This window comes from Capra hircus, chromosome 2 (assembly GCF_001704415.2).
Source record: "Capra hircus breed San Clemente chromosome 2, ASM170441v1, whole genome shotgun sequence".
NCBI classification, from domain to species: domain Eukaryota; kingdom Metazoa; phylum Chordata; class Mammalia; order Artiodactyla; family Bovidae; genus Capra; species Capra hircus.
Genome location: NC_030809.1, coordinates 126,909,414 through 126,925,666, shown reverse-complemented (window position 1 = coordinate 126,925,666; position 16,253 = coordinate 126,909,414). Strand labels below are relative to the sequence as shown.

Sequence of the window (16,253 nt, the reverse complement as noted above, 5' to 3'; positions counted from 1 at the left end):
CTGATCTCTCTTAAGTAGAGGAAGCATCTTTCAAGCTGGAATAGAAAACATTGATTCATACAAAAAAACAATTTGGCATACCACAGAGGTTTAAATCACTGGAAAGGCTCTAGTGTTTAAAAGTTGGATTTCAGTTTCTAAGTAAATTGTACTGTTTCACAGCCATCTGTTTCACAATTAAAATACATTTTTGAGAAGTATGTTCAAACATGAAAATCCTGAGAATGAGAAATAGAAGACATAATACTAAAGAGCAAACTGTGCTTCAAATGCATCTTTAATGAAGTAATATACTAGTATATTAATATTATAGTATAAAGAAGCAAGGTAAGAAAGAAAATACAAATATTTGTAAGTAGTTGCTATCATTTGAAAAAATGCCAACCACAAACTAGAGGTATGTTTCAATGATACGTCAATAATATCTGAATAAAACAATTAAGGTATACTAACAAAAATTCCTCTCACCAAAAAAAACCACCAGGTGAGTTATAAATTTAAAAGAAACATGTTCAAGCTAGAAATAATATCCTTTTATATTTTAAAAAACCACTAGAATATAATGTTAATTTTCCAAAAATCCACATGCCTGTCATTGATTAATTAAAATAAAAACAATTGTTTACTAATTTTTCTCATGAAAAATTAATAACTGTTAAGTACTAAAATTCTAACTATACCTTGCAGAAGAAAAATAGAGTAAGAATCTAATAAGCTTTCAAATGCAAAATTTCATAAAAATCACTTTTGATCAGATGAAAATTATTAAAATGATTTTTCACTGTTCCGACACTAACTCGTATCTGACTCTGTGACCCCATGAACTGCAGCACACCATGCTTCCCTGTCCTTCACTATCTCCTGGAGTTTGCTCACACTCATGTCCACTGAGTTGGTGATGCTGTCCAACCATCTCTCATCCTCTGTTACCCCCTTCTCCTTTTGCCCTCAATCTTTCTAGCACCAGGGTTTTTTCCAATGAGTCGGCTCTTCGAATCAGGTGGCCAAAGGATTGGAGCTTCAGCATCAGTCCTTCCAATGAATATTCAGGCTTGATTTCCTATAAGATTGACTGATTTGATCTCCTTACTGCCCATGGGACTCTCAAGAGTCTTCTTCAGCGTCACAATTCAAACGCATCAGTTCTTCAGTGCTCAGCATTCTTTAGGGTCCAATTTTCACATCCATACATGATTACTGGAAAAACCATAGCTTTGACCATAGGGACCTTTGTTGGCAAAGTCTCTGCTTTTTAATACACTCTCTAGGTTTGTAATGGCTTTTTTCCCAAGGAGCAAGCATCTTTTAATTTGGTGGCCATAGTCACCATCCACAGTGGTTTTGGAGCCCCCCAAAATAAAATATGTCACTGTTTCTACTTTTTCCTCATCTAATTGCATGAAGTGATGGGACTGGATGCCATGATCTTAGTTTTTTTTAATGTTGAATTTTAAGCAAGCTTTTTCACTCTTGTCTTTTACCCTTCTGGCTTCCCTTGTGGCTCAGACTGTAAAGCGTCTGCCTGCAATGCGGAAGACCCGGGTTCAATCCCCTGGATCGGAAGATCCCCTGGAGAAGGAAATGGCAATCCATTCCAGCACTCTTGCCTGGAAAATCCAATGGACGGAGAAGCCTGATAGGCTACAGTCCATGGGGTCGCAAAGAGTCGGACACAACTGAGCGACTTCACCTTTCATTTAAGAGGCTCTTCAATTCCTCTTCACTTTCTCAAGTGGTATCATCTGCATATCTGAGATTGTTTATTTCTCCCAGCAATCTAAATTCCAGCTTGTGAGTCATCCAGCCTGGCATTTCCCATGATGTACTCTGCATGTAAGTTAATTAAGCAGGGTAACAATGCATCCTTGACGTACTCTTTTCCCAATTTTGAATCAGTCTGTTGTCCCATGTCTGGTTCTAACTATTGCTTCTTGACCTGCATACAAGTTTCTCAAGAGACAGGTAACATGGTCTGGTATTCCCATCTCTTTAAGAGGTTTCCATAGTTTGTTGTGATCCACACTGTAATAGGCTGTAGCGTAGTCAATGAAGCAGAGTAGATTTTAATTCCCTTGCTTTTTCTATGATCCAGCAGAATTTGGGTATTTGATCTCTGGTTCCTCTGTCGTTTCTAAATCCAGCTGGTACATCTGGAAGTTCTCGGTTCACGTTCTGCTGAAGCCTAGCTTGAAGGATTTTTAATAATTAGATTCTGACTATTTCTCTTTGTAGTACTAACTATATAGTTACTTTAAATAAAATAATAAAACCATTATACAAGTAACATGGATTTTGAAAATAAAATATAGCAACAGCACTAATTTGTACACTTTTTATGAGAAAACTTTCCAAAAGTACAATTTAAAGAATCTCAGTTCCTAATTTTTCTATATACTGTATATGCACTAAGGAATATTGCATTTAAAAAAGGACTATGATCTTGATAATTCTCAAATGTATTATTTTTAAACTTCAATTGATTATTTTGGCAGCAAGAAGTTTTAAAATGTATTACTTTTTTTGAGTATAGTTGATTGATTTAGTACAATATTACCAATATATTAGTTTCATGTGTACAACAGAGTGACTCAATATTTTTACAGATTATAAACCTTTTAAACTTACTATAAAATATTGACTATATTCCCTGTGATATCCTTGTATCTTGTTTATTTTATACATAGTAATTTGTATTTCTTAATCCCCTGCCTTTATCATGCCTGTCCACCCCTTCCCCTCCCTACTGGTAGCTACTAGCTTATTCTGTCTGTTTGTTCCTGTTTCATTATTTTCATTCATTTGTTTTGTCTTTTAGATTCCGCATGTAAGTGATAACACACAGCATTTTTTTTTTTTTGTCTTTCTCTGTCTGACTTATTTCACTAAGCACGATAATCTCCAGGTCCAATCATGTTGCAGACGGCAAAATTTTATTTTTTTTTTATGGCTGAGTTGTATTCCATTGTATGCATGTGTATGTACAAGTATGTGTGTGTGCACGTGTGCACATGCGTTTTTATCTATATCCATGTGTCTATTGATGGACACTGAGGTTGTTTCCATTGTTTTAGCTTGGCTATTATAAATAATGCTGCTATGAACATTGGGATGTATCTTTTCAAACTAGTGTTTTCATGTTTATATTTTTATACACCAGGAGAAAAATTTATGGGTTATATTGTGGTTCTCTGTTTACGTATTTTGAGGAATCTCCGTAACATTTTCCACAGTGGCCACACCAATTTGCATTCCCACCAACAAAGTACTAGATTTCCCTTTGCTCCACATCCTTGCCAACATTCGTTATTTGCATTCTTCTTAATGATAGTCATTCTAACAAGTGTGAAGTGATATCTCACTGGGGTTTGATTTGCGTTTCTCTGATCAGCAGTGTTGAGCATCTTTTCGTGTGCTGGTTAGCCATCTACATGTCTTCTTTGGAAGAATGTCTAGTTGGGTCTTCTGCCTATTTTTTTTCATTCTTTTGGTATTGAGTTGGGTACGCTGTTAATATATCATGGATATTAACCCTTTATCATCATATAATTTTCAAATCTTTTCTCCCATTCAAAAGTTTGTCTCTTCCTTTTGTCAGTGATTTCCGGTGCCATGCAAGCTCTTAATTTTTATTGAAATACAGTTGATTTACAATGTGTTTCAGATGTAAAGTTATACAAATGTATGTAAATATATATACTTCTTTTACTTCATCTTCCAATAGGAAGCTTCCCTTTTCTCCATACCCTGCCCAGCACTTATGGTTTGTAGACATTTTGATGATGGCTATTCAGAACAGTGAGGTGATACTCATTTTAGTTTTGGTTTGTATTTCTCTAAGAATTAGTGATGTTGAGCATTGAGCATCTCTTCATGTGTTTTTGGCCATTTGTATGTCTTTGGAGAAATGTCTGTTTAGATGTTCTGCCCATTTCTTGATTGGGTTGTTTTTTATATAGAGCTGCATAAGTTGTTTGTAAATTTTGGAGATTACTCCTTTGTCAGTCCCTTCATTTGTGAATATTTTCTCCCATTCTGTGAGTTGTCTTTTCTTTTGTTTATGGTTTCCTTTAGTATGCAAAAGCTCTTAAATTTAATTAGGTCCCATATGTTTATTTTTGTTTTTATTTTCATTAGGGGTAGATTGAAAAAATTCTTGCTGCAGTTTATCTTAGAGTGTTCTATGTTTTCCTCTAATAATTTTTATTCTATCAACCTTATATTTAGGTTTTTAATCCATTTTGAGTTTACTTTTGTGTATGGTGTTAAGGTGTGTTGTAATTTCATCCATTTACATGTGGCTGTCAAGTTTTCCCAGCACCACTTGTTGAAGATGCTGCCTTTTCTCCATTGTCCATTCTTGCCTCTTTTATCATAGATTAGGTGACCATGTATGGATGTGAGAGTTGGACTATAAAGAAAACTGAGCGCTGAAGAATTGATGCTTTTGAACTATGGTGTTGGAAAAGACTCTTGGGAGTCCCTTGGACAGCAAGGAAATCCAATCAGTCCATCCTAAAGGAAATCAGTCCTGAATAATCATTGGAAGGACTGATGCTGAAGCTGAAACTCCAATACTTTGGCCACCTGATGGGAAGAACTGACTCATTTCAAAAGACCCTGATGCTGGGAAAGATTGAAGGCAGGAGGAGAAGGGGACGACAAAGGATGAGATAGTTGGATGGCATCACTGACTCAATGGACATGAGTTTGAGTAAGCTCCTGGAATTGGTGATGGACAGGGAGGCCTGGCGTGCTGCAGTCCATGGGGTCACAAAGAGGCAGACATGACTGAGCAACTGAATTGACTGACTGAGGTGACCATAAATGTGTGGGTTTATCTCTGGACTTCCTATCCTGTTCCATTAATCAAAATGTCTGGTTTTGTGCAAGTAACATGGTGTTTCATACTGTTTTGACAACTGTAGCTTCATAGTATAGTCTGAAGTCAGGGAGCCTGGTTCCTCCAGCTCCATTTTTCTTTTCAAGATTGCTTTGGCTATTTGTGGTCTTTTGGTTTCCATACAAATTGTAAACTTTTTGTTCTAATCCTGTGAAAAATAATCTTGGTAATTTGATAGAGATTGCATTGAATTTGTAGGTAGCCTTGGTTAGTATTGTAGCCATGCATTCCAGGAAACAAACTCACTCAGAAGGACAATGCAGATAGTGGAGCGCAGTTTATTACACCGGTGGGCCCAAGGCAGAGTCTCCTCTTAGCCAAGGACCCCGACCAGCATTTGTGAAAATCTTTTATACCCCATGTGTACATGTCTGAGCCCACCACTCTAAATTCGTTGAGACTTACAGAAACCTAGGAAAATACAATCCCAATAACCCCATCATTCATGTACTGTGTGCTCATGTGCTCAGTCAAACAATTAGCCAATAATCAATAAACCCAAGGTTATACTCCGATAGATACAGAAAAATTTATGGCCTGTCTGGAGGAAGGGGTGATTAGTGTATGTTTTCTCTTAGGCGATGAGTAACCTAGATATGATCTTCAAGTTCTGCTGTCTGGAGGGGGTCATATCCTTCTGTTGTTGTTTTCATAGGCACTAAACACAGAGTTCAGAGTCCATTGGAAAGGTGGCTGAGCATGATCAGCACGAACAGGCCTAAGATGGAGTCCACGCCCTATGAATTTCTTCTTCATTCCCCCCACTTAATGCTTTTAACTCATATTATGAGCATCACTCATAGGGATATATTGCACCATGGCTCTCCGACCACCAATTTGGGAGAATGACAACAACCTTCGGGTTACAAAGTTCATAATACATTGTAAAATTCAGGTTCCACAAAGCAGAACTATCAAGGCAACTATAACAGTGATAAATATAGTTTTCCACCAATCACCCTTCACCCAAGATAGGACTGAAGTCCAGAAAGGAATGTTTTCATTTGACATTGCTTTTACCTGGCTTTTCGTGTCATCTAAAGCAGTCGATAGATTGCCAGATAAGTCAGGAATGTATACACAACATTCAACCTTAATTATAGCACAGGTCCCTCCTTGAGCAGCTGTATGTCCAAAGCCATTTTGTTGTGAATTCCCGCTTTTCTCATTTGGATTTGCTCTTCATTTAAGGCTTGGATGGCTTTTGTTCTATCTAGGAGGGCCTGTTTTGTGAAATTAGTCAAGGCCTCTACTTTAATCATGATATCTGTTGTCCCTATAAAGGGTACGAATAAGGCAGCAATATACGCATACCATTGACACACAGATCTTGTCCACCTCGCATGTAAATAAGGTAGATTTACTGGGGCTTAGGTAAAGGTTAGGCTTTTGTTACACTGGCATTTTTATCAAATGTAAACCCATGACCTGAGTCTATTGACTGTAGGTCTTACACCAAGAGAGCAAGGAGAGGTTATGATTGGCAAGAGAGAGGAAAGTCTCTTTTTTTCATCCCAGAAAAGAGCAGAGTGGTTTAAACTCTCCTTGGCAGAGTGATGACACCCACCAAGGAAGTCCGTCCGTCACTGACAGAGGCACAGCCCTACACACCCAGCAGCTGGAAGTGTTGTGGAAGTCTGCATAGGAATGTGCCCATGAGATGAAAACATTGTCCTGAGTTGAAACAGAAGTTAAATTCAAAATCACATTGATGAGGCCAAGCAGCAGGAGTTGATTGTGCAGCTTCATCCTGAAGGGGCTCGTCCAGGATCTTCTTTTCCTTCTTCTTAAGGGTGGTCTTAGTCTCTCGAGGGTCAGCGGCATCCCTCTGTGCAGTCCACTCAGCGTTTTTTGGGTCTGCATGATATGTTCTCTTCACCCTCGTATGATGGATCCAAGGGACAATACCTGCCACTTTAACTGCAGTAGGGGTAGTTAGAATAACAAAAGGGCCCTTTCACCAAGGGGCTATCAAATCATGTGTCCAATCTTTGACCCATACTTGGTCACCAAGCATAAAATCATGAATCTGTTCCCCAAGGGGGAATGGCACCCTTTCTTGTACAAACTTAGTTACCCAATTTGTTACCTTACCCAGTTCCATCTGCTGTGAAATCCTATTCCCCCTGACCTGAGGCAAATTTGTTGACACCTGGTTTATTATGGGAAGGGGCCTCCCATACACAATTTCGTATGGAGAATAGCCTTGGGACTGTGGGGTCATCCTGAGTCTGAGCAGAACCATCGGAAGCAAGTCCACTGAGGAGCGCTTGGAGAGTCTCTTTAATGTCCGGTTGGTTCATTCCACCATCTCAGAACTCTGGGCCTATATGCAGTTTGCAGTTTTCTTTTGATGTTTAAAGTTTTGCTTACTTGTTGTACTAAATCAGCTACAAAAGCCGGGTCATTGTCTGAACCAATGCTGGTAGGAAGTCCAAATCTGGGAACTATTTCCTAAGCAAGCACCGGGCTACTTCTGATGCTCTTTCAGTTCAGGCAGGAAAAGCTTCTACCCATCCCGAGAACGTACATACCATAATCAGCAGGTAAGGGTGGTGTCGGTGAGGTTTCATTTCAGTGAAGTCCACTCCCAGGTGTTCAAAGGGCAGCGTGCCTTTCAGCTGAATACCCAGAGGTTTTTGTCTGAATACCTAGAGGCAGCATTAACCTGTGAGCAGGCAGCATGGCCTAGGTGTGTCGTTTGGTGTGTTTGGCTTACCAGATCGTGTGCCAGCTCCTCTGGTACCAATCATTTGCCACTTGGCAATTCCCACCATCCTTTTCAGTCTTGATGGCCCCTTCCGCTTTGGCTAACCTGACAGCCGTTGTCCTTGTTTTATCAGGCTGGTGCCATCAGTATATAGGACCCAACTAGGGTTTGGAACCTTGTGTCCTTCTTTAAAACAAACCCCAGATACCTTACCGCCTCCTTGCAGATCTGTGCCTTCTTCTTCAACACCCGGTAACCTGCTTCCATCAGCAGCTAGAGGAGTGCTTTTGTCCCTTTCCAGCATTTTTCTTTGGTCTCAGCGGCCAGCAGCAGGTCATCCACATATTGTAGGAGCCAACATCCGTACTCTTCCAGATGGAGTGAGTTCAGGTCAGAAGCCAAGGCTTCCCCAGAGATGGCTGGGGAGTTCTTAAACCCTTGTGGGGGAGTCCAGATGAGCTGTTGCTTGGTGCCCCCGACTGGATCTTCCCATTCAAAGGCAAACATGGGCTGTGACGCTGGGGCGAGGCGTACGCAGAAGAAGGCATCTTTGATATCTAGGCGAGTATAAACTTTGGTCCTGGGCAGGAGGAGGCTAAGTAAGGTATAGGGGTTTGGAAAAGTGGGGTGTAAAGTCACAATAGCCTGGTTGACTAGCCTGAGATCCTGTACAGGCCTTTAGTCCTGTCTTCCTTCCTTTTTGACTGGCAGGATTGGCGTATTCCAAGCCGACTGGCACTCTACTAGAATGCCCGCTTGTTTCAATCTATTGATGTGAGGCTTTCTAACCGGGATGGTGCCTGGTTTGAGTTCTATTATCACTGGGGCTTGATGTTTAGCCAGCCTGGGGGAAGGGAGGGTTGTCTTCCGCCCAGACCTCAGGGAATAATTGAGTTAACTCTTCCAGCCCACCCGGTTCTGCCTTCAGAGGCTCATGCAATCTCCACTGATCTTGGGGGGGTCTTGAGAGAGAGAGCAAATAAGTCATAGTGTCCATCCGGAAGGTGGGCCTCTCCCCAGGGGGGAAAGTCACTTGTGCTCCTAGTTTGGAGAGCAAGTCTCTTCCCAACAGGGGTACTAGGTACTCAGGAATGTAGAGGAATTCATGAATCTCTTGGTACCCTCCCATCCGACATTTTCTGGGCTGGCAAAACGATTTAATCATCTCCTCTCCCGATACCTCAGTTACAGCGGTAGTCTTTTTGGACAGTGGTGCCATAGGATTTGTTACTGCCAACAGTTCTGCTCCTGTATCCACCATGAGGTCAATGTTTTGGTCCCCCACTTTTAAGGTTAACATGGGTTCTCTGGGATCTGATATCTCTGAGCCCAGGCTGCTGCTGCTGCTAAGTCACTTCAGTTGTGTCCCACTCTGTGCAACCCCATAGATGGCAGCCCACCAGGCTCCTCACAGCCCTATTTAATTTCCAAGTCAGCAAACCCACAACTGCGGGAGCTTACTCTTCCTTCCTTGCCTTAGGGCATTCATTCTTCCAGTGGCCAAAAGCTTGGCACCAATGGTGATGACCCAGAGAGACGTTATGGGGAGGGAGGTGGGTGGGGGGTTCATGTTTGGGAACGCATATACACCCGTGGTGGATTCATGTCAATGTATGGCAAAACCATTACAGTATTGTAAATTAAAATAAAGGAAAAAAAAAGAAAAAAGAAAAAAAAGCTTGGCACCAGGCACACTGGTTTGGCTGTAACGGGGCCCGGGGCCTCCGTTGGGACTGGTTGAAGGACTGTCCTGTCCCTGGGGCAGAGGAGGTTTTCCGGAGAGCCCGAGATAGACTTTCCCAGAGTAGTAGCTAGCACTGCAAATCTCTTCTCTGATCTCTTTCATTCCCTCAGGCTCTCTGGCAGAGTACAGTTCAGTTCAATCGCTCAGTCATGTCCGACTCTTTGTGACCCCATGAATCGCACCACGCCAGGCCTCCCTGTCCATCACCAATTCCCGGAGTTCACTCAGACTCACGTCCATTGAGTCAGTGATGCCATCCAACAATCTCATCCTCTGTCATCCTCTCCTCCTCCTGCCCCCAATCCCTCCCAGCATCAGAGTCTTTTCCAATGACTCAACGCTTCACACGAGGGGGCCAAAGTACTGGAGTTGCACCTTTAGCATCATTCCTTCCAAAGAAATCCCAGGGCTGATCTCCTTCAGAATGGACAGGTTGGATCTCCTTGCAGTCCAAGGGACCCTCAAGAGTCTTCTCCAACACCACAGTTCAAAAGCATCAATTCTTCGGTGCTCAGCCTCCTTCACAGTCCAACTCTCACATCCATACATGACCACAGGAAAAACCATACCCTTGACTAGACGGAACTTAGTTGGCAAAGTAATGTCTCTGCTTTTGAATATGCTATCTAGGTTGGTCATAACCTTTCTTCCAAGGAGTAAGCGTCTTTTAATTTCATGGCTGCAGTCACCATCTGCAGTGATTTTGGAGCCCCCCAAAATAAAGTCTGACACTGTTTCCACTGTTTCCCCATCTATTTCCCATGAAGTGATGGGACCGGATGTCATGATCTTCATTTTCTGAATGTTGAGCTTTAAGCCAACTTTTTCACTCTCCTCTTTCACTTTCATCAAGAGGCGTTTTAGTTCCTCTTCACTTTCTGCCATAAGGGTGGTGACATCTGCATATCTGAGGTTATTGATATTTCTCCAGACAATCTTGATTCCAGCTTGTGTTTCTTCCAGTCCAGCATTTCTCATGATGTACTCTGCATATAGGTTAAATAAGCAGGGTGACAATATACAGCCTTGATGTACTCCTTTTCCTATTTGGAACCAGTCTGTTATTCCATGTCCAATTCTAACTGCTGCTTCCTGACCTGCATACAGATTTCTCAAGAGGCAGGTCAGGTGGTCTGATATTCCCATCTCTTTCAGAATCTTCCACAGTTTATTGCAATCCACACAGTTAAAGGCTTTGGCATAATCAATAAAGCAGATATATATGTTTTTCTGGAACTCTCTTGCTTTTTCCATGATCCAGCAGAAGTTGACAATTTGATCTCTGGTTCCTCTGCCTTTTCTAAAACCAGCTTGGACATCAGGAAGTTCCCGGTTCACGTATTGCTGAAGCCTGGCTTGGAGAATTTTGAGCATTGCTTTACTAGCATGTGAGATGAGTGCAATTGTGCGGTAGTTTGAGCATTCTTTGGCATTGCCTTTCTTTGGAATTGGAATGAAAACTGACCATTTCCAGTCCTGGGGCCACTGCGGAGTTTTCCAAATTTGCTGGCATATTGAGTGCAGTACTTTCACAGCATCATCTTTCAGGATTTGAAATAGCTCAACTGGAATTCCATCACCTCCACTAGCTTTGCTCGTAGTGATGCTTTCTAAGGCCTACTTGACTTCATATTCCAGGATGTCTGGCTCTAGGTGAGTGATCACACCATCGTGATTATCTGGGTCATGAAGATCTTTTTTGTACAGTTCTTCTGTGTATTCTTGCCACCTCTTCTTAATATCTTCTGCTTCTGTTAGGTCCATACCATTTCTGTCCTTTATCGAGCCCATCTTTGCATGAAATGTTCCCTTGGTATCTCTAATTTTCTTGAAGAGATCTCTAGTTTTTCCCATTCTGTTGTTTTCCACTATTTCCTTGCATTGATCGCTGAAGAAGGCTTTCTTATCTCTTCTAGCTATTCTTTGGAACTCTGCATTCAGATGCTTCTATCTTTCCTTTTCTCCTTTGCTTTTCACCTCTCTTCTTTTCACAGCTATTTGTAAGGCCTCCCCAGACAGCCATTTTGTTTTTTGCATTTCTTTTCCATGGGGATGGTCTTGATCCCTGTCTCCTGTACAATGTCACAAACCTCAGTCCATAGTTCATCAGGCACTCTGTCTATCAGATCTAGGCCCTTAAAATCTATTTCTCACTTCCACTGTATAATCATACGGGATTTGATTTAGGTCATACCTGAATGGTCTAGTGGTTTTCCCTACTTTTTTCAATTGGAGTCTGAATTTGGTAATAAGGAGTTCATGATCTGAGCCACAGTCAGCTCCTGGTCTTGTTTTTGTTGACTGTATAGAGCTTCTCCATCTTTAGCTGCAAAGAATATAATCAATCTGATTTTGATGTTGACCATCTGGTGATGTCCATGTGTAGAGTCTTCTCTTGTGTTGTTGGAAGAGGGTGTTTGCTATGACCAGTGCATTTTCTTGGCAAAACTCTATTAGTCTTTGCCCTGCTTCATTCCGCACTCCAAGGCCAAATTTGCCTGTTACTCCAAGTGTTTCTTGACTTCCTACTTTTGCATTCCAGTCCCCTATATCTCCCTCCCCTTCTTGTCAGTACTCACTGGGAGAGGTAGGTATACCTTGGGAGGTTCGGCTGGAGCCAGATCCTGGAAGTGCTGGCCAGAGGCCTCTGTCACCGGGATCAGAGCCTGCCGAGGTGGCAGCTCTACAACCTTGGCGAGAGCTGGCAGAGAAGCAGCGGCTACTGAAGGACTTCATCCAGCCCTGGATTGGGCAGTAAGGGGGTCTCCGGTCTTGGTCGGGCACTGGGAGGCAGGCGCATCATTATCCAGTATGGAGGAGGGGTCAGGTCATCCCCATCCAAATCCTGTAGAATTTCCTTTTTATCATTGGTCAATTTTTGTGTCATTAATATTTTTCCCTTTCCCTTCTGGAAAGCTGGTTTTAGAAAAGGCAGAGGAACCAGTGATCAAATTGCCAACATCTGCTGGATCATGGAAAAAGCAAGAGAATTCCAGAAAAACATCTATTTCTGCTTTATGGACTATGCCAAAGCCTTTGACTGTGTGGATCACAATACACTGTGGAAAATTCTGAAAGAGATGGGAATACCAGAAAACCTAACCTGCCTCTTGAGAAATCTGCTTGCAGGTCAGGGAGCAACAGTTAGAACTGGACATGGAATAACAGACTGGTTCCAAATAGGAAAAGGAGTACGTCAAGGCTGTATATTGTCACCCTGCTTATTTAACCCATATGCAGAGTACATCATGAGAAACGCTGGGCTGGAAGAAACACAAGCTGAAATCAAGATTGACAGGAGAAATATCAATAACCTCAGATATGCAGATGTCACCACCCTTATGGCAGAAAGTGAAGAGGAACTAAAAAGCCTCTTGATGAAAGTGAAAGAGGAGAGTGAAAAAGTTGGCTTAAAGCTCAACATTCAGAAAATGAAGATCATGACATCCGGTCCCATCACTTCATGGGAAATAGATGGGGAAACAGTGCAAACAGTGTCAGACTTTATTTTTTGGGGCTCCAAAATCACTGAGATGGTAACTGCAGCCATGAAATTAAAAGACGCTTACTCCTTGGAAGAAAAGTTATGACCAACCAAGATAGTATATTCAAAAGCAGAGACATTACTTTGCCAACTAAGGTCCGTCTAGTCAAGGCTGTGGTTTTTCCTGTGGTCATGTATGGATGTGAGAGTTGGACTGTGAAGGAGGCTGAGCACCGAAGAATTGATGCTTTTGAACTGTGGTGTTGGAGAAGACTCTTGAGGGTCCCTTGGACTGCAAGGAGATCCAACCTGTCCATTCTGAAGGAGATCAGCCCTGGGATTTCTTTGGAAGGAATGATGCTAAAGCTGAAGCTCCAGTACTTTGGCCACCTCATGCGAAGCGTTGAGTGATTGGAAAAGACTTTGATGCTGGGAGAGATTGGGGGCAGGAGGAGAAGGGGACAACCGAGGATGATTGCTGGATGGCATCACTGACTCGATGGACGTGAGTCTGAGTGAACTCCGGGAGTTGGTGATGGACAGGGAGGCCTGGCGTGGTGCGATTCATGGGGTCACAAAGAGTCGGACACGACTGAGCGACTGAACTGAACTGATACCCATTTGAATGCAGATTTCTAAAGAATAGCAAGGAGAGATAAGAAAGCCTTCCTCAGTGATCAGTGCCAAGAAATAGAGGTAAACAATAGAATGGGAAAGACTAGAGATCTCTTCAAGAAAATTAGAGTAACCAAGGGAACATTTCATGCAAAGAAGGGGTCAATAAAGGACAGAAATGGTATAGACCTAACAGAAACAGAAGATATTAAGAAGAGGTGGCAAGAGTACACAGAACTATACAAAAAAGATCTTCATGACCCAGATAATCACGATGGTGTGATCACTCACCTAGAGCCAGACATTCTGGAATATGAAGTCAAATGGGCCTAAGGAAGCGTCACTATGAACAAAGCTAGTGGAGGTGATGGAATTTCAGTTGAGCTATTTCGAATCCTAAAAGATGATGCTGTGAAAGGGCTGCACTCAATATGCCAGAAAATTTGGGAAACTCAGTAGTCGCCACAGGACTGGAAAAGATCAGTTTTCATTCCAATCCCTAAGAAAGGCAATGCCAAAGAATGCTCAAACTACTGCACAGTTGCACTCACATGCTAGTAAAACAGTGCTCAAAATTCTCCAAGCCAGGCTTCAGCAATGTGTGAACTGTGAACTCCCAGATGTTCAAGCTGGTTTTAGAAAAGGGAGAGGAACCAGAGATCAAATTGCCAACATCCACTGGATCATCAAAAAGCAAGAGAGTTCCAGAAAAACATATATTTCTGCTTTATTTACTATGCCAAAGCCTTTGACTGTGTGGATCACACAAACTGGAAAATTCTCCAAGAGATGGGAATACCAGACCATCTGGCCTGCCTCCTGAGAAATCAGTATGCAGTTCAAGAAGCAACAGTTAGAACCAGACATGGAACAAGACTTGTTCCAAATCAGGAAAGGAGTACATCAAGGCTGTATATTGTCACCCTGCTTATTTAAGTTAGATGCAGAGTATATCATCAGAAATGCTGAGCTGGATGAAGCACAAGCTGGAATGAAGATTGCCGGGAGAAATATCAATAACTTCAAATATGCAGATGCTGCTGCTAAGTTGCTTCAGTTTTGTCCGACTCTGTGCGACTCCATGGACAGCAAGCAGCCTACCAGGCTCGTCTGTCCATGGGGTTCTCCAGGCAAGAATACTGGAGTAGGTTGCCATTTCCATCTCCCACCCTTATGGTAGGAAGTGAAGAAGAACTAAATAGCCTCTTGACGAAAGGGAAAGAGGAGAGTGAAAAAGTTGGCTTAACACTCAACATCCAGAAAACTAAGATCACAGCATCCAGTCCCATCACTTCATGGCAAACAGATGAGGAAACAGTGGAAACAGTGGTTGACTTTATTTGGGGGGGCTACAAAATCACTGTGGATGGTGGCTGAAGCCATGAAATTAAAAGATGCTTACTCCTTGGAAGGAAAGTTATGACCAACCTAGACAGCATATTGAAAAGCAGAGACATTACTTTGTCAACAAAGGTCAGTGTAGTCAAGGCTATGGTTTTTCCAGTAGCCATGTATGGATGTAAGAGTTGGACTATAAAGAAAGCTGAGCACTAAAGAATTGATGCTTTTGAACTGCGGTGTTGGAGAAGACTCTTGAGAGTCCCTTGGACTGCAAGGAGATCCAACCAGTCCATCTTAAAGGTCATTGGTCCTGAGTGTTCATTGGAAGGATTGATGCTGAAGCTGAAACTCCAATACTTTGCCCACCTGATGCAAAGGGCTGTTTCATTGGAAAAGAACCTGATGTTGGGAAAGATTGAGGGCAGGAGGAGAGGAGGGTGACAGAAAATGAGATGATTGGATGGCATCACAGACTCAATGGACATGAGTATGAGTGAACTCTGGGAGTTGGTGATGGACAGGGAGGCCTGGTGTGCTGCAGTTCATGGGGTCACAAAGAGTCAGACACAACTGAGCAACTGAACTGACTGAAGTTAGACATCAGGGTTTCAAGGTAGTATTTATTTCAAAATGCTGGATATTAGAGATAAATTTAAACTGAATAAATTCACTTTAAAATATTTTCTACATAAAACAAATCTTTATTTTCCAGACTGAAAAAAAACTATATATATATATATGAAAAAAAAATATATATATATATATTTTCAGACTGGGATATATAAATAAAAAATATATAAATATATATATTTTCAGACTGGGATATATAAATAAAAATTATTTTGATATGCAATGTACATTGTTTAATAGCTACAATTCTACCTTTCATTACAGTATTTAGGAAATGTTCGTAACTAAGATGTTCAAATATAATAAGCCCAGAGACTCCTGGGAATGTAATTATCTGGTTTGTTTTGAATCAAACTGTCTGGAGTTAGTCTAGTATTTTAATAAGGTCCACAGGGGTTAGAACTAGTAAATATATGAATTATGAAACTTCTAGTCAACCAGAAGAACATAAGAAGGAAAAATAAAGACTAAATCATGTGGGAAATTTGAATATCCCTACAGGACTGTAGAATATTTACAACCATAGCAAATGTAGGTTTGAAAAACAGGAAATATAGGGTGCAATCAAGAAAGATTTTGCCACCAAAGGTTTAAAAAATACCATTTACTTCTCAACATGTAAACTTTCCCAACAGAAATAGACAGATAGTCATCTACTATAGCAATGTGGAGAAAAATTGTATTACAATGTTTTGATAAACACCGCAGATAATTTTAAAATGTGATCTTTAAGCTTAGCTATCTTAGAAAGAGAATAGTTACTTTTCCCCTAAGAAACTTTCCATGTGTATCTAATGATAGTTTCTCCATCATTTATAATTGGTTTTAT

The 16,253-nt window shown here is 41.4% G+C and overlaps 1 pseudogene; it reads right to left on the bottom strand.

Moving 5' to 3' along the window:
- Positions 5,675 to 7,914, bottom strand: LOC106502646 (annotated as a pseudogene).